The 27834-nt window shown below is 38.4% G+C and overlaps 1 protein-coding gene across 1 annotated transcript in view; it reads left to right on the forward strand.

Annotated features, from left to right (window-relative positions):
• The first annotated feature begins 4720 nt into the window (after positions 1-4720).
• LOC135707227 (monocarboxylate transporter 2-like) overlaps positions 4721-27834 on the forward strand; it is a 130706-nt gene continuing 107592 nt past the window's right edge. Inside the window, exon 1 of the mRNA XM_065228992.1 lies at positions 4721-4951. The gene's annotated coding sequence lies outside the window, so the exon portion shown is untranslated. The remainder of the gene's footprint in view (positions 4952-27834) is intronic.

Raw genomic sequence — 27834 nt, forward strand, 5'->3', positions numbered from 1 at the left:
TTGAAAATTTACAGGATTGTAAAATTTGAGGGCGGCCTCCCTAGTAGATTGTAGCCGTTGCGTGCGTTCACTGGACAGGAATGTACGGTAGGATTGCAGGTCTGCCAAGGCGTCGTTTCGAGTAATTCCAAGTTCTTCATGGACGTCCAGGAAAATTTCGTGCAGGAGATTTCTGTCTTTTGGTAGTCCTTCAGCTGCTAGCATTAGAATAGCACTGGTTTTGGTGATTCCGCGAATACATGTTGATGATGGCTGGTCATGCAGGAAGGAGAGGTAGGTCCGAACAATGTCCATAATTTTCGGGTCCCTTAGACGCGCCTTCAGGAAGCGTTGGTCGCCAGTTACGGACTGTTCAGTAAGTCTCACTATTGGCGGACGCATGGGGTCCAGAAGAGGAGGGTGTTCTCGCTCAGTTGACATACTGATTCTTTAAAACATGGCATTTTGTGCAAAGCACGACTTACCATCGACTACAAATTAAGTTTTAAACAGCATATATCGCAAAAGAATAGAACGAATTCACTTTTCGTATATTTTTTAAATGCTACGCTTAAAACTCTATTGAGATCTTATTTATGATGTAAAATAAAGGAAAAACCATTTTAAATACATCATGCCTTTGTATTCTCTGCTTGCAGGTCATGGTTTGTATCTATCAAGCGGTGCATTTTACCCCAATGTTGTGGTGCGTTTTGTCCATTGTTATCCTGCGTCTTGCCCCAACGTTTTGGTGCATTTTGCACTATGAATCAGGCGTTTTACCCGAATCAGTCAATTTAAACAATGCTGAAATTCATGAAAAATCATCTTTTTGAAGTTCGAAATCTAGAAAACATTGTAACGAAACATACTCAATTTAGTGATGGATCGCTCTTTTGGGGCTTTTTTTTATTGCTTTTTAATATAAAATGTTACGTTAAATCAAAGCAAGGTTGCAAATACTGATAAAACCAAGAGATGGCATGATGACATCTTTTACTTGTAACATACAAGAAGAGGTTACAAAGTATGCGTTTGAAACATTAAACCTATAAATTTTGCTTTCTATGAGTCACAATCAGCGATTTGCTGATCGCTGAGTGAGTGAGTGAGTGAGTGAGTGAGTGTGTGAAAAATCGCTGATTGACTCTCATGAAGTGAAATAAACAGGTTTAATATGTCAAACACATTCTTTGCAACCTCTTCTTGTATCTTACCAATTCAAAATATGATCATAGTATCTAATTATTTCATAATTAAAAAAAATATATTGTTTTAGCTGAAATGAGTATTTGCAACCTTGAATCAAAGACATCATATCAAGAAGCATGGCAACTTTGCCAGAATCCAAGCGACAGCTACAGTAGCGCTGCGCTTGAGCGAAGGAGAAATCAATGCATAGAAAAATGAGCAAATACACAAACCTTTCTTCTGAGGATGTAATCTTTACGGCAGATGACGCGATTGTACCGGTCTCATAACGGTGTACGAGAAAATGGAAGAGTTTCCAGTCTTCTTGATATGTTGTCTTCGGTTAGATCCAATTGAATGTTCAGTTAACCTATCTCAACAAAGATAATTTAGTGCTATTAATATCCCTATCAAAATTAAAAATATCCGCATCGTAGAGCCATACTCTGTATTTTCACTGAAGGTACACTCGAGAGCGCTCTGAAGTGTACCTTCAGTGAAAACACAGAGTGTGGCTCTACGGTGCGCATAGTTTGAATTTTGATAGGTAGATTAAAAGCACTAAACTATCTATTTTAAGATGGATTTAATGTAGGCATTCTATATTAAAAAGTAACGAAAAAGTTCCAAAAGAGCGATCCATCCCTGTCAATTGCTTTCTCTTTGATTTTAGCTTCCAAACACAAGCAATTGACGATTTTGCTTAAACGGTGCGTTTCACATCATCCTACCACAGACAAACAGACGTAACTCTTTGAAAAACTTGTTCTTGAAAACATAGTATCTCAAAACATATAACCTTAGTAACGACATCTCTCTGGCTTCTCGCGGAAAACAAGCTTGCTTGCTAACTCGTTAACAATATTGCATATAAGTTCTATAGAATATATAGAAACGTCAAATTGATCCGATGCCAGCGCTGCGGCGAGTAGTTCGCGGAACTGATAATATTCAAATCAACCGTTAAATGCATGAACAAAGATACACAATGAAGAGTTACGTCTGTTTGTCTGTGATACTACTCTTCTCATCACTGAAAGCGGAAAAGGTGCCTCTATGCTAGCCGCTACTGTTAGAATTTTTGTTTTCGCATCAGGTAAAACGCTCGCATAAGAAGCTTCAAACGCCAGAAGAAAGAATAGCAATTTTCAGCCAACTGATCCACTTTATTTGTCACAAAGCGCTCTCCATTAGCCTACCCTACTGGCACTATGTCATGCATTCGCTCCTGGTATTACGCAGCTTGCCTACCACCGTCTACTCAATGGAACGAACGGAACTACACCAACCGAATACAGTGAATCATGAAATAACATCAACAACAATGCGAATAAGCCACGCGAGTACTACGAGAACCTCTTTTCCCAAACATTCATTCATTCATTCATTGACTTTCTTTCCACTCCATGCCAGCTCAGCTGTGCCATGGCAACCATGGGACTCCACGTGACAATTACAAATTATAGCTACTCTGCCTCCAACCATGAAGAGACATTTCAACCAGCACTCACTCTCTGTTTACATCCTCCGTTCGAACGGTGACGTCATCACCCACCGCCATTGGGGAGACAGACAGCAGGGTTTCGATTTTCCCAGTATCAAAACAAAACGCGGATTCATGCACGTGCATCAAGGAGAAAGAGTGCGAGAGAGTTTACTCCGGGTAGGTACCAATCATCCCTCGTGAACTCGAAGCGCGCCCGATGGACCTGCCTTGAAGAAGAGCGATGCTTATGTGCGATACCTACCCACAGCAGCGGCAGAGTATGATTTTCACCGAGATCAGGCAGGGACCAGCAGTCAGGATTCATCTCGGATTCAGTTCTTGCGGAACCGTCGACGGGATTGGATTGTTCGGAATTGTGCACGGAAAGCGCCGTCAATCGCTCTGATACTGTCTAGGCTCGTTGTTGCTGAACTGCCTGAGTTCCTTCGGGCTTTTCCGCCCCATTTGGGGGAAAGAGGTGAATCTGTTTGGTGCAAAGTTTCACGCTGACGGGTGGGATCTTCTTCACCTCGAGCGGTCGTGTGGTGTGTTTAGAGAGGAGACGAGATTTTTGTGTTTGCCCACGTTCACCACCCACCACCCACAGTACTGCTGCACCGCCACGGTGCCTTCGTCGTAGTGGATCGGAATGCTTGCTTTGTTCAGTTCAGCTGCCGGGACAGCAGCAGCAGCAGCAGCAGTAGCGGTACCAGTGTCCTTGTGCTAAAACGCTCGCATATGGAATTGTGTTCGCTAGCACAATAGTGAATAGAGAGCAAGGAGCTCATTTCGGACGCATTTTTGGCGGATATTAAACGACCAACTTTCGCAGTGTGTCAGTCGGATGTTGACCGAGATCAGTTCGGTACGACCGTGTGGCTGCTGCTACGGGGCCGGAAAGCTCGGTTGATTGTGAATCGGTTGGAATTGAATTTTAGATGAGTGCGCGGGAGTTCTGCAGTTTGATAATTCTAGTTGATAGTGATTGGAGTGCTGCGGCTTTGGCAGAGCCAGGATATTTCCGCTTGGGTGGAGGTGATGGGAAATTGCTGATAAAAGGATGAGTGAGTTTAGCAACGAATGGAGAAACTCGGAAATTGGTCAATTTGTTTGAGAAACGTTCCGTACTAAATTGCATTATTATGAAAAGCTACAATGAGAAAGTTTCAAACATGTTTAAGTTGTTTTAGGCTATGGAATTTTAATTTTTATCAATAGTACAAATAGTTTCAAGCGAATTTTAAAACGAAAATTTTATGATTTTTTTTTCTTTTAGCTTATGGTTTAATAAGATTATTTTTAAGATAAACCACAAAAATGTGCTATTTAACATGCGTTCTGAACAACTATTGACCATTCAATTCAATATTTCGCCAGAAGCATTGAAAACCGACAACCCCTAATCGGAGCAAACAGCACCCAAATTCAACACCCCAGGAAAACCGGAAGTTCAAGTCGAATACTTCGGTTAGAGTATAAATCTACCATGTCATCGAATTGCGTCCCAGTTCGATCGATTTATCATACTCTATTAGTGAAGCCGGATAGCTACCCACACTCACTCGACGATGATGATGTGGAACAAGAAGAACCCTGATTACGATTCATGAGATGCCCGAAAAGTGCTAATTTAGTGATTTGTATTCCAATTGAAGCCAGTGCCTCGGCATTGGGCACGTGTTTATTAGTGAAAACAAGATTTAACGCTCTTCCTCTTCGTCGTCGTTGTCGTTTGTCTTCGTCGCCAAAGCAATAATATAATACTGACGACAGGAGGGATCCAGGATATTCAAACCAAAAAACAACTCTTGACAGCAACCCACGCAAAGCGGTGAACGGCTGATGCTGAAATCCAATACCGGTGCTGCATTCAATTGGCCACATGAATACCTCATTTTGCCATCAAACGTGCGTTTGCATATCAGGGCTTACCTGAGCGTATCCCTGGCAGTGTTGAATTTGAAGCAGTCTACATACCGGAAATGATTCAATTGAGCTTCGCTGACTGGGTTGGCTAAACAGTGCATATTCCTCGCAAAAAAAAATCCGCTAGTGGCGTGAACGATCACCGGAAGCCGTAGTGGGATGTATTGAAAAAGTGATGCAATTGATGTGTTATCGTCATTCCACACACACCAGGTGTGTGGGTGTTTAGAGGCACATAATAGAATGAAAGTGATTTTGGCAAACAGTGTCGCAGAGCCTTTTTTTCATTCAATGAATTAATAATGTCCGACGTGATGAATGAACGTGACTGATAATATCCGAATGGTGCATCAATGTGGAATATTAAAGGTTTGTTTTTGATATATGTTTTGTTTTGCATTGTACTCCGAAGCGGATATTTGCTACCATTAGTGCATGTTTTTTATCGTCACTTTTTAAAGAGAGAGATGGTGTGTGGTTAGAAATCTATTACTAGCAATACTGTGTTGGAGTGTTCAACTGTGAGGTTCTGCAATAATCAGTTTCGGCTTGGCAGTCTGGCAGTCACTCATCAGAACAAATTATTTTTGTAATTTGTCCCTACGTTTCGGCTCTGATTAGGGCCATCTTCAGGGGAAATACTAGCAATATAGAAGGTATAAGTAAAACGTGCAGTTCTAATTACACATTTTTATTAAAATTAAGGATTATAAATCATTCTCTAAAAATGTGGTTGTACGTGACACTTGCTGGACGCTTTGAAGTTTATATGAGTTTTTTTTTAAAGATAAATTTAGTCTTTTGTTTACCTCCTCGTAAACTTTTGGCACTGTCTATCTTGTTTAGTGGGTTCATTTCCCAGCAGTTTTTACAATCAGAGATTCGGGATTCAGATTTCAGATATTCTGGGATCCCGGGATAAAATCAATTATTTGAATAGATGTATTAGGTAGCGTTTTTATATCTTAACAATACATGTTTTTGGTCAACTAACTTATGAAGGTAAGCTCCAAATCCGATATTAACTGTTAATATCGTCCCTGTTTGGATGATCTGCAAAATATTTACTTAGAGTCATGTTGCTCAACTCTGATGTTGACATCAAAGCAGCTGGACATTCTTGATTGGGATTTAATCCAAGGATAGGGGTCAGGGACAAGGACAGGGGTCCCGAAGAATCATGCTCAATGTTTTGGCTCAGAAAGTACTAGACCGTCGATATCAACCTAATTGAAGCACCCTCGCAACGATAACAAATCCATGAACTCTTCATTAAACTCAAACATCAAATTTATAAGGCGAATCAAAGTAAACAAAGATTCTAGTACGATAATGGGGTAAGCTTATTACTTATTACTTGGGACCAGCGATCGAAATTGTCGCCTACTTGAGAAGAGAAACGTGTTTTTTCACCTGCTAAGAGAAATAGAAGAGAATGTGAGAAGCGAGAGAATATTATACGCTCACAGCAGTTTTCGCGAGAAAAGCAACAGCGATTTATTTTTTTCGGAGAGCATGAGCGGCAGATAAATCATTTCTTTTTCAGTGAATTCTTGATGCCGATAATGATTTTTCACTTCTTTCATATACCTGAAAATTCACTTTCCGCACGGAAACGATGATCCGAAATTAAGAACCAAAACAACAGTAAGGGCACATCCATAAGTTACGTAGAATCTGAGGAGTAATGGAGAGGAGGTTTCAACATTTGTAACGGACATAGACTGCATAAGGTATAGAAAAAAACGCCACGAAAGGAGAGGGGAAGGTCTAAAATCGGTAAGAAAATTGCATCGTCAATCGAAATAAAAAAAAATTGCCGGACTGGTTAAAATCAATGAAATGCAAACAGGTGAGACTATGTAAAATCGTTATCCCTTTCGTTCTGCCGCTGTTTAAAGGGATAACACAGTATGACGTCACACTCCGTCAACCATTTAATCAGCGGAAGAACAAAAGAGACGGCGAATTCCCAAGCCTCAACTGTTTACATCACATTGGGTTGGAACCGAACAATTTGGGGTGGTATATTTTTCGCTCTTGGTACTTTTCAGAGCCAAATGGCTGATGAAAAAGTATTTTCGTTGCTTTTGAAGAGAGAAATTTTCGGATTATGTATGAGAGAGGATAATGAATTATCGGTGAAAAAGGAGAGATGAAAATGTGAACGGTTCACAAATCACCGAAAAGTAGCTTGAGTGAGGAAATGCTTATCGTGCAGCTGAGTGAGAATTTCTATCTCTGCTTGGGACTTAAGACAATGGGCTAATTAAGTCAAGAGACAATTTAAAACGGTTACTTTCGTAATGACTGTTGAAACTATCGGTTGGAGCTTACCACCATTCTAATAATTGAATAATTGCATGTTTTGTTGCAGATCAGAATAAACGGGATTCTAGGGAAACCATTTATTTTTCCTAGGATTCAGGACTTATGGGTTTTTCCCAAATCTGCTCAGGGACTGCCTGAGAGAACCCACTAATCTTAATGGCACTTTGTCATTTCGCCGAAGGACGTTTCATCGAAGGCACAATTTAAAAAAAAATATTGGAACAAGATATTGTAAATTAAAAATCAACAGTTTTCTTCCTGTAATTGTACGAAAAATTTAAGTGTTAACACATTTTTTTTTTGTGTTGTCATGGTGAAAAGTTGATTTATCTTGCCATCTTTGTCAGGTAGCCAGAGAGACGATGACCTCACTGAAACCTTTGAGCTGTAAAGAACCTGAACGGAAAAAGAAAACTGATGTGTTGAAAGTTTGTTCATCGTGCCTCACTGAAATCTTTCCTGTAGACGAAAGCTTATATCCCACTGATAGGTACATGTGATTTTCTTCCGTGATAATTTTACAGCTGTACAGCATTTTTTGAAACAGAGTTCGATTTTCGAATTGCACTAGCAACAAATTGCTCTTTGACATCTCCGGAAATAATCAAAAGCTTTTAAATTTTGGTTAACTTTAGGTTTTTTTTTTATTAATTTATTTGATAAGGCTCAACCGAATTAACTTTACAGAGCCGAGGATTCTTGGCCACTATACAATACATCTTAAAACTAAAGTCAAACGGTACAACACAATAAACACTTTATCTTCCGCTATCCAAAAAGCCTCCTCCATCAGAACTGGAGCCGCTTCCAGTAGTTTCATTGTATGGCAAATTATTGTATGCCAACGAGGGTCAGAGCGCGTCCATTGCAGCAATGGACACAAAACGTGGTCAGCACTCACACACTCATCACGAAACGGTTGCTTTCCAAAGTCGACGACGCATCGACCGAAAGAACTGCTGATGAAGAACAATGAGGAGGACCACACAATGGTTGCTGTCGAGAAAACAGGCGATCGCGTAGCACACATCGAGAGTGGCCTGCTTTTGTCGACAGCCGAGTGAACACTGAACTTTAGGATAAATCTCATTATTTTCACTGTAAAGCCTGGTACGCAGCTGAAAAGTAATGACGTTTTTATGTGCTACCGGATAGGACACGGAATGCAAAAGAAATTACTTTTCCTCAGCATTTCTTGACCCAGTACGCAGTTCAAAAGAAATCGGTAAAGGAAAGATCGATTACATTAGTATCGTGATCGACATGAAGGTGGCGCATTCTGAAAACAATTTCACTTTCCTTGCGGAATAATGGTCTGATCAATTATTCCGTTAGGTAATGTTGGCGTTTATTGCAAAACTGATGTTTTGGATGCATTTAAACAACATAAACACTAATAAGTATTGATTTTACAATTTGACGACATCTCTCTATAATCTCAAAATTTAGCAGACTATAGCTGTCAAATTTTCTTTTGGGAAAATCCTCAAAAATTACTTTTCCGTTTTCTTTTCAGCTGCGTACTAGGCTTAATCTGGTAAAAAATTGGCAACGATCACTGACTTCAAGGTTTGATGAATGAATTTCAGCTGTTTTGCTTTTTTAAAGAACAAAATGCACACTTTTCCACGGTTCTCCTCGTGACCACACATTATGGTTTTTACTTTTCAATTCAAGCATACGCTTATATTGATGATACACAATCTGACATATCTTCAATGATGAAGCAATTGCCTATGTTGTGTGAGCAGCAGTGCTGCAAAATCTCGACAATACACGGTGATATTGACAATTCTGCTTTGGTCACTCATTTAAGCTAACAGTCACAGTCAAGGCAAGCCATGTCAATTGTCAATCATAATGCTGTCAGTGACGAACATGTGTAGATTTTTATATTAACTCAATTTGTAACGAAATTAAATGATTTGAGCAGCACTATTACATGGAGCCATTAATGTGAACAAGCATCTACGTCCTGAACTGCTTGGGTAACAATAATGTAACACAGAATGTACGAAATTACACTTTTTGTTACCAGGTGAAGCTTTGTCATTGACAAAAAATGAATGAGATTTTCAAATCTATCAGTGACTGTGTGACGAACAATTTTGTCAATATCGCGCGAAAGTCTGTCAATGGCAATGACAAATCTCAGCACTGGTGAGCAGTCTTGTAAGTGGTCACGGTAGTAGACACATTTTCTGTGATAATCGACTGCCTTTGCCTCTGACATTTGCAAAACAAGCTATCATAGTACAGTACCTAATTAAAATGTCATATGACAGGCTCTGTCAAACGACACTGTCGCCGAACACCGTCATGAATGTATGTATTTTAGTTTTTCTAATAATAAGAGCTGCTGATGTTGCGCTTGTTTGAATTCTGGAAAGCAAGCAATGATGTCTTAGTAATAACATTTCTGATCAGAAATGGTTTAGTTTACACCAGATTGAGGAATTTGAACGAAACCACACATGTCATATGATAGTTGTTTGAAGATTTTCTTTTTGCTCGACCTTTTTGCCATGTTTTTACACGTAAATTTTCCTTAGAATTAGATTACCTTGCTGCTTTTGGATTTGCGACTTATTGTTCCAATATTTTTTTTTTAAATTAAAACGTATTTTTACGTTTTAAAAAAACATAACAAATGAAAAAAGAAACATCAAATTTTCACCGATGAAATATTTTAAATCTTACAGATTATGAAACCTCTACCAAACTATCATCTGGTGAAAAAAAATAATTCAGGTACATTCACTTCCAGCGGTTACCTTTGTGATACAAACGATTTTATAAATTCACCAGAAATCAACCTTAATTATCATTAAACTTCACAATTTTACTTGGAAAATCCTCCTTTTCACAATCAATCTACTTTGTTCATAATCTTCAGCCTCTGTTTCTTTCCGTTCCAATCATCATTCATGACAGTTCTTTCCTGGACAGTTAAATTACTGCCACTTATGCTCGACCGCACAAATTACAAAGGGCGTAACCGTGACTTACTTGACAGCTGGTGGAGTCTGCCCAGTTATAGTCGCTATATTTCGTCAACAAGATCTATATTTAATTGTCAAAAGTATCTATGTCATCAGAGTCTTTAATTTTTAAACAGAGATTCATATCGTCTGCGTAAATTATGATCTTGAGGTTTTTAAGTATAAAAGATACATCATTTACATCTTCTTCTTCTTTGCATTTCAAACTTATTGCATATCGCATATTAGCTTATTGCGTGCTCTCAACTTACTATTCTAGATGCACTTCCACAGTTATTAATTGAGAGCTTTCGATGCCTGTACCATTTTTGCATTGGTATAATTATGTGACAAGTCCAATCATACGTCTATGCCCAGAGTAGTCGAGAAATTTTCCAACCCGAAAAATTCCTATATCGGACCAGGAATCGAACCCAGCCACCTCCAGCATGGTCTTGCTTTGTAGCTGCGCCTTTACCGACTGAGCTAAGGGAGGTCCCGCACACAATTACAATTACACATCATTTACATACACAATGAAACAAGTGGGCCTAGATGAGAACCCACCCGATGTAACATTGATTGTATTTGAGTGCTTTCCGTTGAATTTAGCAATTTGTTGGCGATTTGCTAAATAAGTAATGATTCGATCCATTTGAGAAGACTGTGCTGAACACCCATTTTTTTTGTAATTTAAGCAAAAGCAATGGTATGTCAAAACGATCGAATGCTTTGCTGAAATCGGTATACAAAGCTTCTAAGTCGTGACCATTATCCATTACCTTTCAAGAATAATCAACGAACTCATGTATGTTTGCAGTGATTTACAGGCCTTTACAATAAAAAATCGTGTTGCATACAGGGATTTTTTACCGGATTAAAAATAGGCACTAGGATAGATTTTTTCCCAAACTTTAAGAAATTTTTCAGAATCCACAGATTTTTATCGAAAAGCCAAAACTGTGGTGCCGCTAGTTCAATTGCTAGATTTTTGAGAAACCAGGAGAAATTCCATCAGGGCCACATCCTTTTGAAGCTTCTTTATTTTTTAAGCCCAATATAATGTCATGAACGTTTAAATGTCTGGCATTTACGTGCTTACACAGTAGAATCAAATCTTCGGACAAATTTTTATTTTCAGCTCTGTTTTCGAATTGTTCTCTTCAAAAGCCATACTGAAAGCCATTTTCTGTTCATCGCAGATATCTAAGTATTTTACTAAATTATCATTGGGGTTGTTCGATTTGAAAATTGTATAAGCCTTCTGTTTGGGATATTTAAGGTTTCTTATTGCATGAACGTCGTTTGTTTCTTCTGGGTACTTATTTAAGTACATCTTCAAACAATAATTTTTAGAAGACTTCCACAGCATTTTCGATGTATTTTGACGTAGAATACGTCTTTCGGGAAGTTACTGGGGGTAAATCGAAAATCATAAATTGCGACCGTCACGAAAAGGTGTAATTTTTTGAACGCTAAAAGCTTTGTCATTTATAGATGAAATTAAAATCCGAACACACCAATCGATAGGAAATACCTTTCGTAAGCTGTTGCAATAAACTTTTTTTTTCAATTTTTCATAAAAAAAAAAAACTGTTTTAAAAATGGACAAATAAAAAGTGATAATTTTATCACTATTTCATGAAATAAACGTTCTCCCCAAACCCAGTCCTCACAATCAAGTACAATTTGGTTGCACAACGTGCTGCTTGAATCAGAAACGTTATAAAACAGCGCTGCTAATGTGACTCAACTCATTTTCGCTTCGGACGGCGGGTAAAAAGGTAGCAGTAGCAGCAGCAACAGCAGAAGCAGTAGGAGGCGGTTCCTGTCAAGCGCGCAGAGTTCGAGTCTTGCACCTCGAACTTTGCACGTCGTTCCCGTCGAGATCATTGGCTGCTGGTAGCAGCGTCGCCTCGATGGCGCAAGCGCTCCTTGCCTGAATGATAACTACAAATCTCGATTACTTTTTGGAAGGACATATCAGCTTTTGTAAACAACGCATTTTATCGGTCGATTTTGGCATAACTAATAGCTCGCCCCACATACTAACACCGCTAACAGGTTGGGAATTTTTTTCCCTATCTGATGGTTGTACTAGCATGCGTGGGCGAGCTACCAGTTACGCCAAATCGACGATCAAATGCGTTGTTTACAAAAGCTGATACGTTCCTTCGAAAAAGTAATCGAGAAATACTTCTTGGGCTGTGTACCAATTGCCGAAGTTTTAATCGTGATATTTCGAAAGTTATTTTCAATGTTCGAAAATACCGGAAGTTGATCAGTTTTCAAACAGAGCTCTGCCAGGCTTTACAAAATTTTACTTCTACTTGGTCCGAAATAACCAAGCTCGTATAGCAGAGTTATTCGATAACTCATCTGTTACTTTTAACCACGAGATAAATTTAAAAAAAAACGTATTTTTTTGACCAATTAACCCCCCCTGGGAGCGTGTTTTGCAATACACCTAAAATACAAGGCCGGTCCCATCTTCTGAAACCCCTCTCCTCCCTCAACTACTACGTTATTTATGAAAGTTCACACCGAGCAACACTGAAAATCAGCAGCACACCACACAAAATGGGTTGGACAATTTTGGTATTGATCATCAATATTTCGCGATCAGAACATTGAAATCCCTCCATTTAATTATCGGTACATCTTTAATCTATTGATTGAATTAAAAAAAAAAAATCTTAGTACGGTTTAATTAAGATTTCGTGCGTTTTTTGAACGCACATTCATTATTTTGCATAAGAAAACGGGAACGGGGTGTTTATGTGGTGATAAGAAGATTTTTCCTAAACAGTTTGCAGTTTTCTGTTCCAAGCACTGAAATTATCAGACGGTACCTCTATTTATGCTTTTAGATTAGCTATGAATGTCCCTCCTACTTGGAAAATTATGCTATAGAACGGTTTTACAACCCCAGTTTTTTTTTTTTTGCTGATGGGGGCGAGGCATAGCCAGCCGTTCGATTGCACAATTCTTCAAGTAGGAGGGACTTGCAATGCTTATCTCTTAGCATAAATAGAGGTACCGTCGAGTTTTTTCAGTGCTAGGTTCTGAACTTCGAAAGTGAGCCTTCAAAAGGGCCTACTTGTAATGTTCGATTCTCTTCATCGATTTTATGTTTACATTGCTACAGCTAAGCGAAACAATTCAAGCTGAACATTGAATTAGGTCCTAAGTAACACTGACAAGATTCTCTTCGTCAACTTTCTCCTTGAATCCACTCGGCCCAGGAATTTTCAGCACACATATCGATAAAAGAAGTTTTTATCACGCATCTAATTGTTGTACACAACAAGAAACGATTCTGTGCTCAAGTTATTAAGACTGTGTTCCATTTGGTGAATTTTTACTTAAATTTGACAGATGAAAATTTTCAAATAAACCTCCCTATCCAGCAGACAAGGAATCAATTTGATAGACAATTTGACCGATGTACAACAGAGGGATTTTCAAGCATCTTAATTTATTTTCGAAGTGTCAAATCTAAGTGAAAATTTTCCAAATGGAACACAGCCTTGGTTTTTTTTATTATTTGTTCAATCGGTAGATAAAAGATGTACCGAGAACTTATTGAAGGGATTTATGGCTAATTGATATCGCGATCAACTATGAAATGTTGCATAACATTGGTGCAAAATTGTGCACTCCGTTTAGCGTTTTGAAGTTGAATCGCTGAGAAAACCTTATTTCTGATCAATCTCATTACCACATAATAATTTCAAGAGTACAGATATCAGCTCTCACAAAACTTTTAACAGAGAAACTGGAACTTCGCGTTTGTTGCAGTCCAGTACATAAGGAGTTTCAATTTCATGAGTGATGTCACAACCGCCCAAGATTTGTGTCCTAGAAATCATGACGGTCATTGTTGGATGCTTCAATGAATCACCTGAAGAAAGCCTTACTCATATCTGATTGTAATTTAGGAACCAAATTTAATAGAATATGTGTTCGCATTTTTATGAGGTCCTAAATTTAACCAAGTTTTACTAAGTAGGAAGGAAATCCAAATTATGTACATAGGATCGAAATCATAGGTTGCTTCTACTGTATTTTAAATCAATATCTAGACAAACGCATGAGAATTTCACTACACAGCTTAACGAAGTCTACGTCTGCCATGCGGTCGTGTCTTGTACACAACACAACCATTTTTTTTTTTTAATTTTTTTAACATTAATTCAGTCGGTTTCTTATGTTATTATGATTGACTGAACGATACTCGAAAACTTCTAATTTGGTATTGGAATGGTATTGTGGAAACATTTTTTTGGTATTATTATTTTATATTTAACCTCTTATATCAGGCTTATCCATACCAATTAAGGGTATCGAGGTAATCGTTCCTGTTCGGGTAGTCAATAGCAATTCCGATCATTTTTGACGTGGTTTATTTGGTTTAGGCATAGATTAGCGAATTTATCAAATAAAAACTGCAAGGTTTGTTTATCTCAATCTTTTTACGACAGCAGGATACTTTAATTGTCGCTTGGTCCGAGATAAAGTCAAAATTACGTTGATTAAAGTCTCCATAAGTAATCGTTGAGTGGATTCATCTTCTTTTTTATCAGCTAATTCAATGATAGATTTCCCCCCAAATATGTGATGACCGAAAGTGAAATTTTTTGTGTGTGTTTCTGAGCAGAACTCCGTTCAGATAAACATTCCATTCACACGGTGTCTCTGTAAGAAAGACTTATTTATAAAAATCAGTATCGCTGAAACACCCACCAAAAGAGTATGGAAATGTTCTATCAGCAGTTTTTATATTTGTCGTATTCACCGAAAGCGAACCACCCCCAGGCTGAAAACCTCCTTAATAAAGAAAACCTAACCTAACCTAACCATTTGTCGTATTTTTCAGTGTAAATCACTTCCAAAAATTAACTCTCTCGACCAGTGAAGCCCAAAAATGTATGGGCAAATGATCGTCGATAGAACAATTTGAAACTAGCCTGAAACGAAAGATTTCGTATGGAAGGTGTTTCAGCGATACTTACTTTTTATAATAATGTTATTCTACCAGAGACACCGTGTTTCTCGTGACGAGCGCAAGGTGTGGTTAACTTAAACCTGAATTAACCGCATAACCGTCGTGGGAAAGACATAAAAATAACCTCTCCTCCAACGACGAATGAAGCGGCATCACTTTGCTTGGAGGCAGTACTTATTTTTAGAATGATAGCGGAGCACTTTATTTAACTGACCTGCTTTCAGCTTGATATCAAAAACACTCCGAAAAGATGAAAAAACCAAACATTTATTTAATACCGCGATTTGCGTCGTATTCGGATCTTTGCGATCAACCGAGAAAAAAAAAGTAGCATAGAAGAACAGTATACAGAGGATCAAAAATCACAGGACTCAATCGTTAAGCATCCGAAGTGACGCTACAACACAAAATGCCATCAAACGTGGGTCGGAGCTCAGAACACGTTCTCGGTATAAATTTCATAAGCGTGTGCTATTGCTACGATGACCGTAGCAGAAGCGTTGATTCACGAGCGAGACGGTTTAATATATGAGCTGTAGTGAATAAACGAATTGTGCGTCATTTTATCGCTAGTGGCTGACCGGATTTGTTATTATTAAATCAGAGCCGTAGATTCTCTACGAGATGATAGAGAAGGCTGTAAATGAACCATAAAATTGCTGAAATGACACATGTAACCATTTATTCTTCATAAACATATTTGGAAAATGGTGTAGCGACTGCATCCACTATTTCAGAGCAATATAGTTTTAATGCGTAATGCGTGCGGTAAAAAATCGGTAGAACTGTTTCAAACACACAGTTGGTACTTGAACGGGTCGGTCTTCATCTCTTTTTGCCAGTGGTGGCGGGGGGGGACACCCCTCACCATCCCTCTCCAAAGGGGGAGTTTGGTAAAGAGAGATGAAAAAACCGATTTGTACCTTCCTTAAAAGTTGTCCTAGCTCGCTTGTCTAATATCTATATACACTGGAGTCGCTTTTTACGCGGGTGATACGTCCCGCGTAAAAAAAAACCGCGTAAAAAAAAACCGCGTAAATTCCGGAATCCGCGTAAAAAAAAACCGCGTAAATTCCGAAATCCGCGTAAAAAAAAACCGCGTAAAAAAAACCGTGTAAAAAAAAACCGCGTAAAAAGCGACTCCAGTGTACAATCTTCACACTGCCGTACTCTAACGGAACTATCAACTCTATGCTTTCATCTACTCCATCTATCGTATAAAAATTACCACTACAGTCTGTTATTTGAAATTAGCATCTTCAACTATAGTTTTAATGTTTAATGAGGAATAATTCTTTTAACTTTTTAATTAATTCTAAAGGCTTTATTCCAAGGTGGTTTTTTTTCTATCTAGTTTGGAAGGCTCAATCACACTAGCTTAATGGAGCGGATATTTCATTGTTCATTGTTTTTAACAAAATACACTTATTTCTAGTTTAGTAGAAGTTAGACCGAACACTCGCGGCTTACCCGAGGTATGAGGGGTACATTGTTGAAGGATAGGATCAGGAAAGAAGCTTGGGGTGGGGTTTCGTTGTCTCTCAAAGCGTTATCACCAGTATGAACGGTAGTGCGGTTCTAGATTCGTCTGGAATTCGACTGGCTACCCGAGCAAAGTCGGTTAACAAAATAAAAGCAAATCGATATTAAAGTTGGCAGTTCCTATCATGATGAAAACTCATTTTGATTTCAATTGTCGTGACATAAGTCTAATATCATAGTGTGCTCTCATTATGCAGTCAAGACTTTTCAAATGAAAGGAACTTAACTTGAAGTTCTGCTGTTAACGTCTTGTTTACATTTTAATTTAAGTTCATTTGTCGTTGAATTAACAATTATTGTTTATTTGTTTTGTTAATCACATTTTAGGTCATTTGTGACTTGTCCGGGGTGAGATTTAAACTCAAATCATTCAGCGTGATGGATGCTGAAGATTTACGCCAGGCCCGGATTCAGTTATATATTATGAATGCAAAATCAGCAATCAAAATGATTTAATTGAAAGCAGGAAACTGTTTGATTCAACAGTGTAAAATTGTGCTGGTATTATTCTTTGGTATTTTACCTCTTATTTCATGCTGATCAGTACCAAATTTTGGTATCAGGTCAGAATTAAGTATTCATTAGTTATTTTCTACTGCTCGGATTAACCTTAACAGCAAAACCCATGTCTGACTAGTGGTTTTGGTTTCATTCTGCAAATTGTATCACACCTCCATCATTCCGAGCCTACACGGAAAGAAAAAAGGTACCCATCATTAGCAGTAGCATTTCGTTTCTACTTGGTTCGTTTCATTCAATCTTCCATTTGCTGCCAGAGGGGGAAAACAGCCCAAGAAGAAAGATACGAAAATGCAGGGATCTCATCATTGAACAAAACAATGTTAGACTCAACTCTAACTGAATTTCGGGTCGGAAATAAGCAAAAACAATCACAAAAGATTTGCATGCAAACAAATTAAAACTACTTCGTTCTGTGCCACTCAGTGATTGAAGTAAAAGAAGTCATATTTGTCTTATTATTTTCCACCGTGAACTCAATGCTGATTGTGCTTTCACTCTTTGGTCTTCGCCGGTAACTACACGGTTGGCGTGCTTGCGCCGTGTTTCTGCTTGCTGCTTGTTACTTCCGTCTTTAATTTGGTGGGAAGAAACTTTTAATTAGACTTTGAATTTTTTATGCCAACTGCGTGGTAGAGAAGAATTTGCTTCTGTACCGGTTTTCCCCCCGCAGCTACTGTGGTAGGTTGGTCCCCACAGATGGATTGATTTTGCAAGGTTGGACTTCTTATGGAGCAACAATCCTTAGGACTATAGTACGTCAGTAGCTAAGTAATGGTTCCATGATTAAGCTTCATTCGAAATTGTGCCACAACACAATAGGAGTTGAGTGCAGCAGGAAATATTTGCATCTTCGTTTGATAGGGTTTTTGATCTAATTTCCGTCCTACAAAGCACAACCCGCGTTTTACCTCTCTTGTTCAAAGGGATTTGAACACAAAAATTAAATGTTTCTGCCCAAGATGTCTTCTAAATTAATTTCCCTTTGTATTTTGTTAAAAAATCTGCATTGATTCTTTATACCAAATTCATCTTAGTTTCAATTCCGTCCAATCCCGAGCAGGAGAAAAAAAGACGAATAGTTATGATCTGATACCAGGTATTTACCAGTGTTGGGGCTCTAATTAAGTCCAACGAAACTTCTGCTGGTTATATTGCCCTGAAAGGCCTCAATTTTGCCCTGGAAGGCACCAAACTTGATCTTTATTTCCTTTATTTAATAACAACATATTTGATTCGTTCGAACTACGACGGTCGAATTTGTTCTTCTCTTCTCGCAGCGCGTATCATCCTGCGCTTCATACTTCTCTTTCGTTCTCGGAAATGCTCGTTCTCCTTTTCTCTTTCAATCAAGCATTGCACAGAGAAAAAAAATTACCCTAAATTTAAGTTTTTTTTTACTTCATTGTGGGTAATTTTGAGTTTTGCATCCCACTCTCACTTTTTGTTGTTGTCAAAAACGGAACGAGAGATTTGACTTTCTCATGACTATCGTTCAATAAGCTATTAGTGAGTATATAAGATATTCTCAAATTTGAGTCAATTGAACTTTATTTTAGGTAGAAAATACACACGAGTAAGTAATTATTTTTGCCGTAGCCAAATGCAAACTACTATAAGCGGTTTACTGAAAATTAGCTTATTGAACGGAACATGGGAGATGAGTGAAAAGAACTTAATTTTGGGTAATTTTTCGGTTCCGTGTGCGTTTATCTTGCGTTGCGAGGGGTTAGTCGATGCATCGTATTAGGCTATGTTTGTAGCATGTCAAAACTTTTCATTATCGTTCGGACTCAGAAGTAAGCGGACGAACCACCAGCATGACAAAAGAGGTAAAATAAAGGATAATACCAAAAACTTACATGCAAAATACTTTGTAAATACCAAAAATTGATATTTGTATACCAAAAAAAAAACCTGGGTGGTATTGTTTTGGTATTGCATTATCATAATTTGCTTTTAATGGTAATGTGCCCGAGGAGGAGAAAATAACTAACGAATACATAATTCTGATTAGATACCAATTTGGTATTGACCAGCAGGACATAAGAGGTCAAATACCAAAGAATAATATCAAAAAATTACATGGAAAAGACTTTGCAAATACCAACAATTGATATTTGGATGCCAAAATAATACCTGGTGGTATTGCTTAGGTATTGCATTATCATAATTTGGTATTGGAATGGTATTGTGGGAACATTTTTTTGGTATTATTTTTTGGTATTTTACCTCTTATATCAGGCTCATCCATACCAATTTATGGTATCGAGATATTCGTTCCCCGAGCAGGAAAAAATAACTTATTAATACCAAATTCAGGTTTGAAAATAGCATAACTTGCAACCTGAATATGGTATTAGTGAGGCTGACATAAGAGGTAAAATACCAAAAATAATACCTTAAAAATGTTCTACGAATCACGAACTAATAAATAATTTAGTTATTACAATAACAATCGGATAACAGACGCTTTTTTAAAAAGCTAGAATACTATAGTTTGTTATTTTGAAGGTCTTCTAATACCAATCTAATAACTCTTTTAGGTGTAATTGTCTAAAAACTGAAAGATCACATTTTGTTATTTTGGTATTCATTTGATATTTAACAAAAAATTTCGATAACTGAATAATATCAAAACAAGATTTTATACCACAAGCATACCGAAATCTGGTATCATACCACATTAAGATATTCATTTGATATCGATTAGCTATCGGTTCCTGCTTGGGATCCTGATCGGCTGTGAACGTTTTTTTTTTTTTTGTATTACTTTTTTGGTATTTTACCTCTTATGTCAGGCTCATCCATACCAATTTAAGATATTCAGATATTTATTTATTTATTTATTACACCATCTTCGACTTAGTCGTACAGACTGAATAACTTATAATTAAACATAAACCTTATCTTTAATCCTATTACTAAACACATTTTTAGACAAATTCAAATCGAACTCATCGCTAACGTCATTGAATGCTCGAAGACACGAGTCGAATGGATTATTATGGCCGTAGTTTGTCCTATGATAAGGAACCGCTAGGAGTGGCGAGTGGCGGAAGCGTCTGGGTGGAGCATTCAGTGGAATCTGTTCGAGAAGTGCAGGACAATCGATGGATCCTTTGATGAGGTCAAAGACAAACAAGCGTTGCATGTTGACTTCGAGTTTAATCAGCTGGCATCGATCGACATAGGGAGGAAGATTTTCTGTATCGTTCCAAGGAAGTTGACGACGAGCGAATCTTATGAACCTTTTCTGCACACGTTCGATCGTCAGAGTCTGTGCTACGTAATACGGCGACCAAACTGGTGCAGCGTACTCCAGGATACTGCGCACCAACGAACAGTAGAGTGTTTTTAGAGCATATACATCGGTGAAGTCAGAAGCGTGTCGACGGATAAATCCTAATACCGAAAAAGCTTTGGCTAATATAATCCCTACATGATCGTAAAACCTCAGCTTTGAATCGATGGTGACTCCCAGATCGCAGATCGAATTTACCCGTTCGAGTGTCTCTGCGTCCATATAGTACTGATGGTGAGTTTGACCGATACAGCGAGTGAAAGATATTATCTTGCACTTCTTGCTGTTAACGCACATGCCGTTGTCACCGCACCAGATAAGCATGACGTTAATATCCTCCTGCAAAGCGTCACAGTCTAAAGACGAGGCAATGATGCGATACACTTTGAGATCATCGGCAAAGGAAAGTTTGAATGATGAAAGTAGTATGCACAGGTTGTTAATAAAAATGTTGAAGTTTAGAGGACCGAGAACACTACCTTGCGCTACACCAGACATGATGTTGAATGAATGGGATCGTGCAGAGTTAACAACCACATAAGCATTTCGATTCGATAAGTACGACAAAAGCCACTCTGTTATCCAATCGGGGAATCCTATGTGCCTCATTTTATCAGTGACTAGAATGTGCGGTGCAGTATCGAACGCTTTAGCAAAATCAATATACACCGCGTCTACTTGCCTTCTTTGTTCAATTTCACGAGACAGTTTGGTGACGTAACACATCAGATTTGTTGTTGTAGACCGATGTTTCATGAACTCGTGCTGGCTCTCCGAGATAATCGAGGAAAAGGCATTATATAAGGCCTTGTGGACCAAAACCTTGCTAGGCAGCAAAGATTAGATACCCCACGATAATTATCCACACGATTACAGGTGCCAGATTTATGGATTGGTACTATCGATGCCGTTTTCCACGCATTTGGAAAAGTCCTGTCCTGCAGCGAACGGTTGAACAATCGAGCGATTCGAGATGTTAGTGTGGACGAACATTTTTCAATAACAGTGGAGGAATGCCGTCTGTCCCAGGCCCTTTGTTCGTTTCTACATCTTCAAGAGATTTTTGAATTTCCTCTTAAGAAAACTGAAGAACAGGAAGCGTGATGTTATGTATAGTAATATGGGCAAAGCTGTCATGTCGAAGTACAGGTGACACATTAGTGAACACACTCTCGAAGAACGTCGAAAACAGCCTAGCGCCTTCAGCGTTATTGCAAGCATGAGTTCCGTCGTAATGAACGTTACATGGAATCCGGGTGGAAGATTTCTGTTTCCTAACAAAATCCCAGAAAGATGCAGGGTTTTGTTTCACACAAGATTCAATTCCTGATACATAGTTTCTATATGACGAGAAAAGAAGTTCCTTGTACGACGTTTCCATTTCGCGGAGGTTAACTTTGTCGCTATCTGCCCTTGTTAAGAAGAACCGTTTGCGTGATTTCCTGATATTATTCCGGAGATGTCTCAGCTCGGTAGTCCACCATGGTTGCTGAAAACTGAGGTAATGGGTCGCCTTTTCCGAGGTACATGCTCGATAAAAACTTCGTACAGCTTTTCATAAAAAAAAAAACTGCAAGTGTTTCGTCCACGCTCCTGCTCGGGATCGCATTTAAACGCCATAGAATCTTCTCCATCATATGGATGAAGGCTGATAAAATGGATTCGCTAGGAGCACTTCTTTTGTTTTTGAGAACAATCCTTGTAAATATTCCTACTATGTGCTCATATACGCTTTGTGTTGTATCTTTTGGACTTGAGTGTCGGAACAAACGTATTATATGTATTGCCCCTTTTAAATCATCGATATTATTGATGTTTTCTACTCGATAGAACGGTAATAGACTATTTCGATGAAGTAGTACAATGCCATACCATGTGCATTTTTATCAATTTTGAGTTAGAATCATTATTCATTTTTTCTTTCTATGTTTTTTTAGATGTGCTATTGAAAAAAGGTGGTTTGTTCAAGAAAAATGAACAACAATACAATACCCACAGCGAAAAGTAACCGCAAGTCAGTCCCATTAGAAAAAAATATGTTAGAAATGTTAGACAATACATCGCATCATGAGATTTGTGTTCTACCAATTTTTGCCCACTGTTTTTCCTATGGTATCTGGAACATGTCCAATGTGGCCAACATAGTTCTTACGATACTCAGTTTGACCGCCAACCAATTTGGCTTTGAATTATCATGTGATTTGATGTATCGCTTGATGGATTTTGATTTAAAACGGATTTACCACTTCCCCGGGGATACCCGGAACATGTTCCGGTGTGGTCAACATGGTGCTGGTCACTCATTATGACTCTTATTGATCTTATTTTTGAATTCTCATGTTAATTTATTTATCGCATGGTGGGTTTGGCACGTTTATGAAAAGCTCTGGCCTGATGAAGACCCATACTCACCGGAGTATGTTTCGGCCATTGCTCTGGAACCAGCGGAACAAATCCAGAAATATTCAATAACGTTCTATGGGACCATGGTATATTTCTACTGTTCAATACTGTGCTAAACTAATACAGCATCGTCATGGAATTGTTACTGACTTGCGGTTATTTTTCTCATTCACGTTAAATGTAATCGCAAGTCAGTCCCACTCAGATTTTGGCCGTAAAATAAAAATTTCACGATATTTTTCCAATATTTTTGGGTTAACATAGATGCATTCTATCACATTGTACGCTTATTTTTAAATTTATCCCTCAAATCAGAAAACATGAAAAATCTTAGAACGCCGTTTTCTCATTCCAGTTTTTTACAGATGGGACTTACTTGCGATTATGGGCAGTACACTACCCTATTGTTCCTAGAAAGCAGCACCCTTTAACTATACGTACTTCGAGTTCCAGGATTAATTTTAATCTAGGTCTGGCGAAGACGTAATGATTTTCGAACCAATTTGAACTGTCAAAATCGAACCAGTTTTGACTGTTATTTTAAGAAGGAAACAGATAGGAGGTAATGAAATCTGAGTGAAAAGTCAACTGTTATTTTTTTTTTAATGGAAATAGCTTCATGATTATGCGACAAATACGTGTTTGTTCTTATAAATTATCGTATCGAAACAAACGAAATTATTAACTGGGAAAATCGTCATAGATTTGATATTGAATAACCTTTTATTAATATTCAACTTCTGATTGAATATATTGGTATTAAGGTAAATTGATTGGAACTTTGAAAAGTATCTAGAACATAGTATCCTGAACATTAACTTTTTCATCTTTCTCTGGTTATAATCTGAGAAATGTTTGTGCAGCGCAAGGAAATATTGATACAGTTTGTAGCTTATGGAAACCCTTTCCTGTTGACTTGAAATGCTGAGTAATGTAAAATTGGTTTCACAGTAGTGGAATAACCTTCGTTTTCTCGGTGCATTTGTAATGGAGCTGCAAAAGAGTCAGAGAGTCATGCACAGCTCGTTCATAGATTTGCTTTGTTTACCAATTTTACACCGAGGGGTGGCAACCAAGGGTGACTAGGATGTGTCTTCACCAGACCTAGATTTTAATTCATGTTGGCCGTTGCTCATTCAATTGTCGTGTCCATTTTCTGGAAGTGTTCATCACATTAGCACCAGCGTTGTCGAATGCTGAACATATAAATAATTGCTATCAGTAATCCAAGCAAAAACACAGCAGCTTGTAAAATTAACCTGAGCCCATATGTTCCCCCCTCAACAGACAGTGATAAACACATCACCGAGGCTGGACAAATAAAATCCGAGGATATAACAATTAAGACCCAGATGGGGACGGAAAGATAATGTTAATTGGAAGGCGACATCACACCGGTCATTTTCTCGGTTTCGTTGTTCCACAATTTCGTACCCGTATCACGTCAATCGCCGTACAAGCCTAACAAGCGCTTAATTAAGCTAATTCCCTGTCATTCCGATTGACTACGGGCCTAAATCCTTAAATCCGTTAATAAAATCTTGCATTTAAATGCATGGCAAACTCGCTATGCTCCTGGAATTTATTGCCCCCGCCAGTCCGGCAGGAATTGGTGATGACCGGTCGGTAGCGATACGATCCTTGCAGCGTTCCATTCGGGCAAAGGCTGTCCACGAAATTATTGCACCACACAAAAAATATCGTCTAACAAAAGCCATTTAATACTCTAAATTTGTCGAACCTCTTAACGGAATCCCTTTATGAAGAGCTTTGAGTGGGTTGGTTTATTTCCTTTAAATTCCGTTATAATTGCTTACGCCTGCTCTCAACTTAGTGCTCTAGATGCACTTCCCCAGTTGTTAATTGAAAGCTTTTCAAGCCTGTTCGATTTTTACATGTGTATATTGTGTGGCAAGTACAATAATATATTATGCCAAGGGAAGTCGAGAAATTTTCCAATCTGAAATCCTAGACCAACCGGGATTCGAACCCAGCCACCTCCAGCATGGTTTGCTTTATAGTCGCAGGCTCTACCGACCGAGCTTATGGAGGCCCCCTGATCTATGAATGTAATCAAACTAAAATGCGAGATGGTAGCCTAATTAAAAGTTTTGAGGACAATTTGGTGAACCTAGATCGTCTTAAACATATCGAATTCAAACGTAAATAATGTGCATGATATGTTTAACCCTGTTTGGAGATGTTTTAATACAAAGGGCTTTGAATCAGTGAACCTGGATGAGAATTTGATCTGAACTCAAGGACAATTTGGAGAACCGTGAGTATCTTATACACCTCAAAATCAACTATAAACGAACAGCAGAAACTGTATAAACGTGTTTCGGAAAGTTTTGTCGGTGAGATCATCGTGCAGATTTTAGTTGATCCAGTAGATCAAATAATCTGACCTCTAGAACAATTGAAGAACCTAGAACTTCTAATACACCTTAAATTGATGTTGTTTGGAGATGTTTAGTTGCTAAGGACCTTGTATCAGTTATGGTTGATCAGGTAAATTATTTGATCTGAGCTCAAGACAATTTGGAGAACCTTGATTATAAATCAAAATAAATCAAAAACGATCCGCAGAAACTTTATGAACATGTCTTTGTAGGTTTTGTCGCTGAGTACATCGTGCAGTTCATGGTTGAGCCAGTAGATCAAATAATCTGAACTCCAAAGCAACTTGGAGAACCTAGAACATCTCATACACCACGTCTAAATAGTCAGGATCTTGAGATACAGCAGCGCAAACATATTCACTTTGAATGCTCACTAGCGCCGCCTAGTGTAAGAATTCCGAACTGTTCAGTCCATCATCCAACAGTCCTTGACCTTCTGATCAACTTTGCCCAAGAAGTCATCCGTCTATATCATCGGTATCTTGAGATACAGCATTAAAATCATGCAAAATAGGAGATTTTAGGGCAAAACTGTGAAAAACCCCAACTTACCCTATCGTGCCCAAGATGAAATCCACTCCAATCGATTTCTGAGACTTTTTTCTATAAGAATGACTATTTTTTAGTCTCTTGTTCCACCGAGCACCGAAGTTATTGAATTTTAACACATTGCTTCGATTTTGTCCCCAGTGTGCAGTGGTACAATTATGACGTGGACACCCTTTATACACGTAACACAATCCCCGGAAAGGCAAAAATGGAAAACGAGTGAGAACCATCGATCGCTTTTAAATATATTTCAATAATTGATGAAGCGAATCCTCCCTCTGTCATGTTCTCCGATATCGGATATTCAGAGAAGGACGCAAACATGCAGCGATTCGATGGGATGGTGAGAGGATCTCTAACGTTTGAATTGCCTGAACCCAGTTGCCCCGGGAATGGTAAAAGCATTTGGGCAAAATGTGCAAAATAAAACTGTGGCAGAGCAAACATACGGCAGCAGCCTCCAACGGATGGATCCGGCAATTGAACGACACAAGAGCAGATGTCAATGTGAAGAATTTATGCAAATCAAGCTTCGCGTATCGCTTCGGTCAACAATCGGCAATCAAACTCTCTCGGACGTTGCGCTCCGGTCGGTCAATGCCTTGTAGTCTAGAAATTGAAAACTGCATCAGCATCGTGTATGTGCTGTACGAAGGGAGCATTCTGCCCCCGCATGCATGGCGATGTCGAGAGTTAGTGAATTGTATTTCAATTTAATGCAGCGGGTGAAATGTAGTTTGAAAGATTAATCTTCAGCTCCTGACGTGAGTTCAATTATTTAGTCTGCATTGAGCTCGAAATGTGAGGATAAAAATCAATGGAACTCTGCACATCATTGGCAGCGGAAGCTGAAAGATTTTGATTTACCAGAGGACCTGGAGGCATGTTTGAAAATTCAATTTGTATTAATAATATCGAAAAATAAACATCATTGCAAAATATGGAGCTATTGAAAATGCTGTCATACATGCTTGGCATACACAGTTTTGCTCACGAACTGCTCATTTGCTAATAACTTTGCACAGAGTAGACGAAACATAGTTCTGTTTGAAGCAGTCGATAGAATAGAGTTTAAGCTTTTTAAAGACATGTAAAAAAAGGAGATTTTAATTATTGTAATAAACTGTATTTGATTTTGCGTTGCAAATATGAAGTGAGAAATGCTCGCTGCACATCTCGGACTTCAAGTGTAAAAATGCATTGGTGTTGATTCCAATGATATGATTTACCTACTCTTTGCATGTCTACAGAAAACTATGATCCTAATCTATCCATTAATTTAAAGAAAACTAAATTTCAACAACTGAGTTAAAAGTTATTAACAAATGAGTAATTGGTGTGTACAACTGTGCATGCCAAGCATTTCATTTCATGGTAAATTTTCTTAACCAATTTATTTCAGTTGATAGGAAGCATTCTAATTGGCATTGCTATGCAATCAGATATCAAATGATCTACGAACGTCATTTTGATGCAAAACAAAGATTTCGAATCGAACAGCGGCGTCAGTGGTGTGGTTTTAATCGTGATTACCTCTCACTCCAAAAGGCCTGGGTTCAATCCCAGTCGGCACCGCCGGGATTTTCTGAGGCATAAAATCTCTGATCATGCCTTCCTTCGGAAGGGAAGTAAAGCCGTTGGTCACCGGTATATGAGTTGATGGGTCCAGGTTTGGGAGCTGCCTCCCTGGTGTTCGTAGCATTGGTAGTCAGTACGGAAAACAAGATCGACGGAAAACAAAAATATTTCGAATTAAAGTTCCTCTTCTTCTTCTTCGAATTTCAAGCTTATTTCTTATCGCATATTAGCTTATTGCGTGCTCTCAACTTAGCGTTCTAAACGCCCTTCCTTCTAAATTGCGAGGTGCCAATACCAATGTATGAATTTGGCTCTTCGCTTGATTCCCCTTCTTATGAAATTCAATTATGGGCATTCCTCCCACGCAAATGACGACTGTCCTTTGAAGAAAGATTATATAAAATTTAAATTTTTAAATTGTGGTAAAAATACAAATCAAATTTTTAAGACTATAATAGTCGCAAAGCAATCCTACAATCTCGTCCTAAGCGACAGGTAGGAAACGCTCCACGTTCCCGCCCAGGTACAAATTCCTCTGCTGTTAACAACGGTCAGCGAGGAACAAATTCTACATTCGTACCCGTAGGTGCAAACATCAACCCTGCTTCAAATTCTTCATCTTTCTGTTCCCCTTG

This window comes from Ochlerotatus camptorhynchus, unplaced genomic scaffold (genome assembly GCF_037179485.1).
Source record: "Ochlerotatus camptorhynchus isolate MF236.1 unplaced genomic scaffold, CSIRO-AGI_Acam_v1.1 ptg000305l, whole genome shotgun sequence".
NCBI lineage: Eukaryota > Metazoa > Arthropoda > Insecta > Diptera > Culicidae > Ochlerotatus > Ochlerotatus camptorhynchus.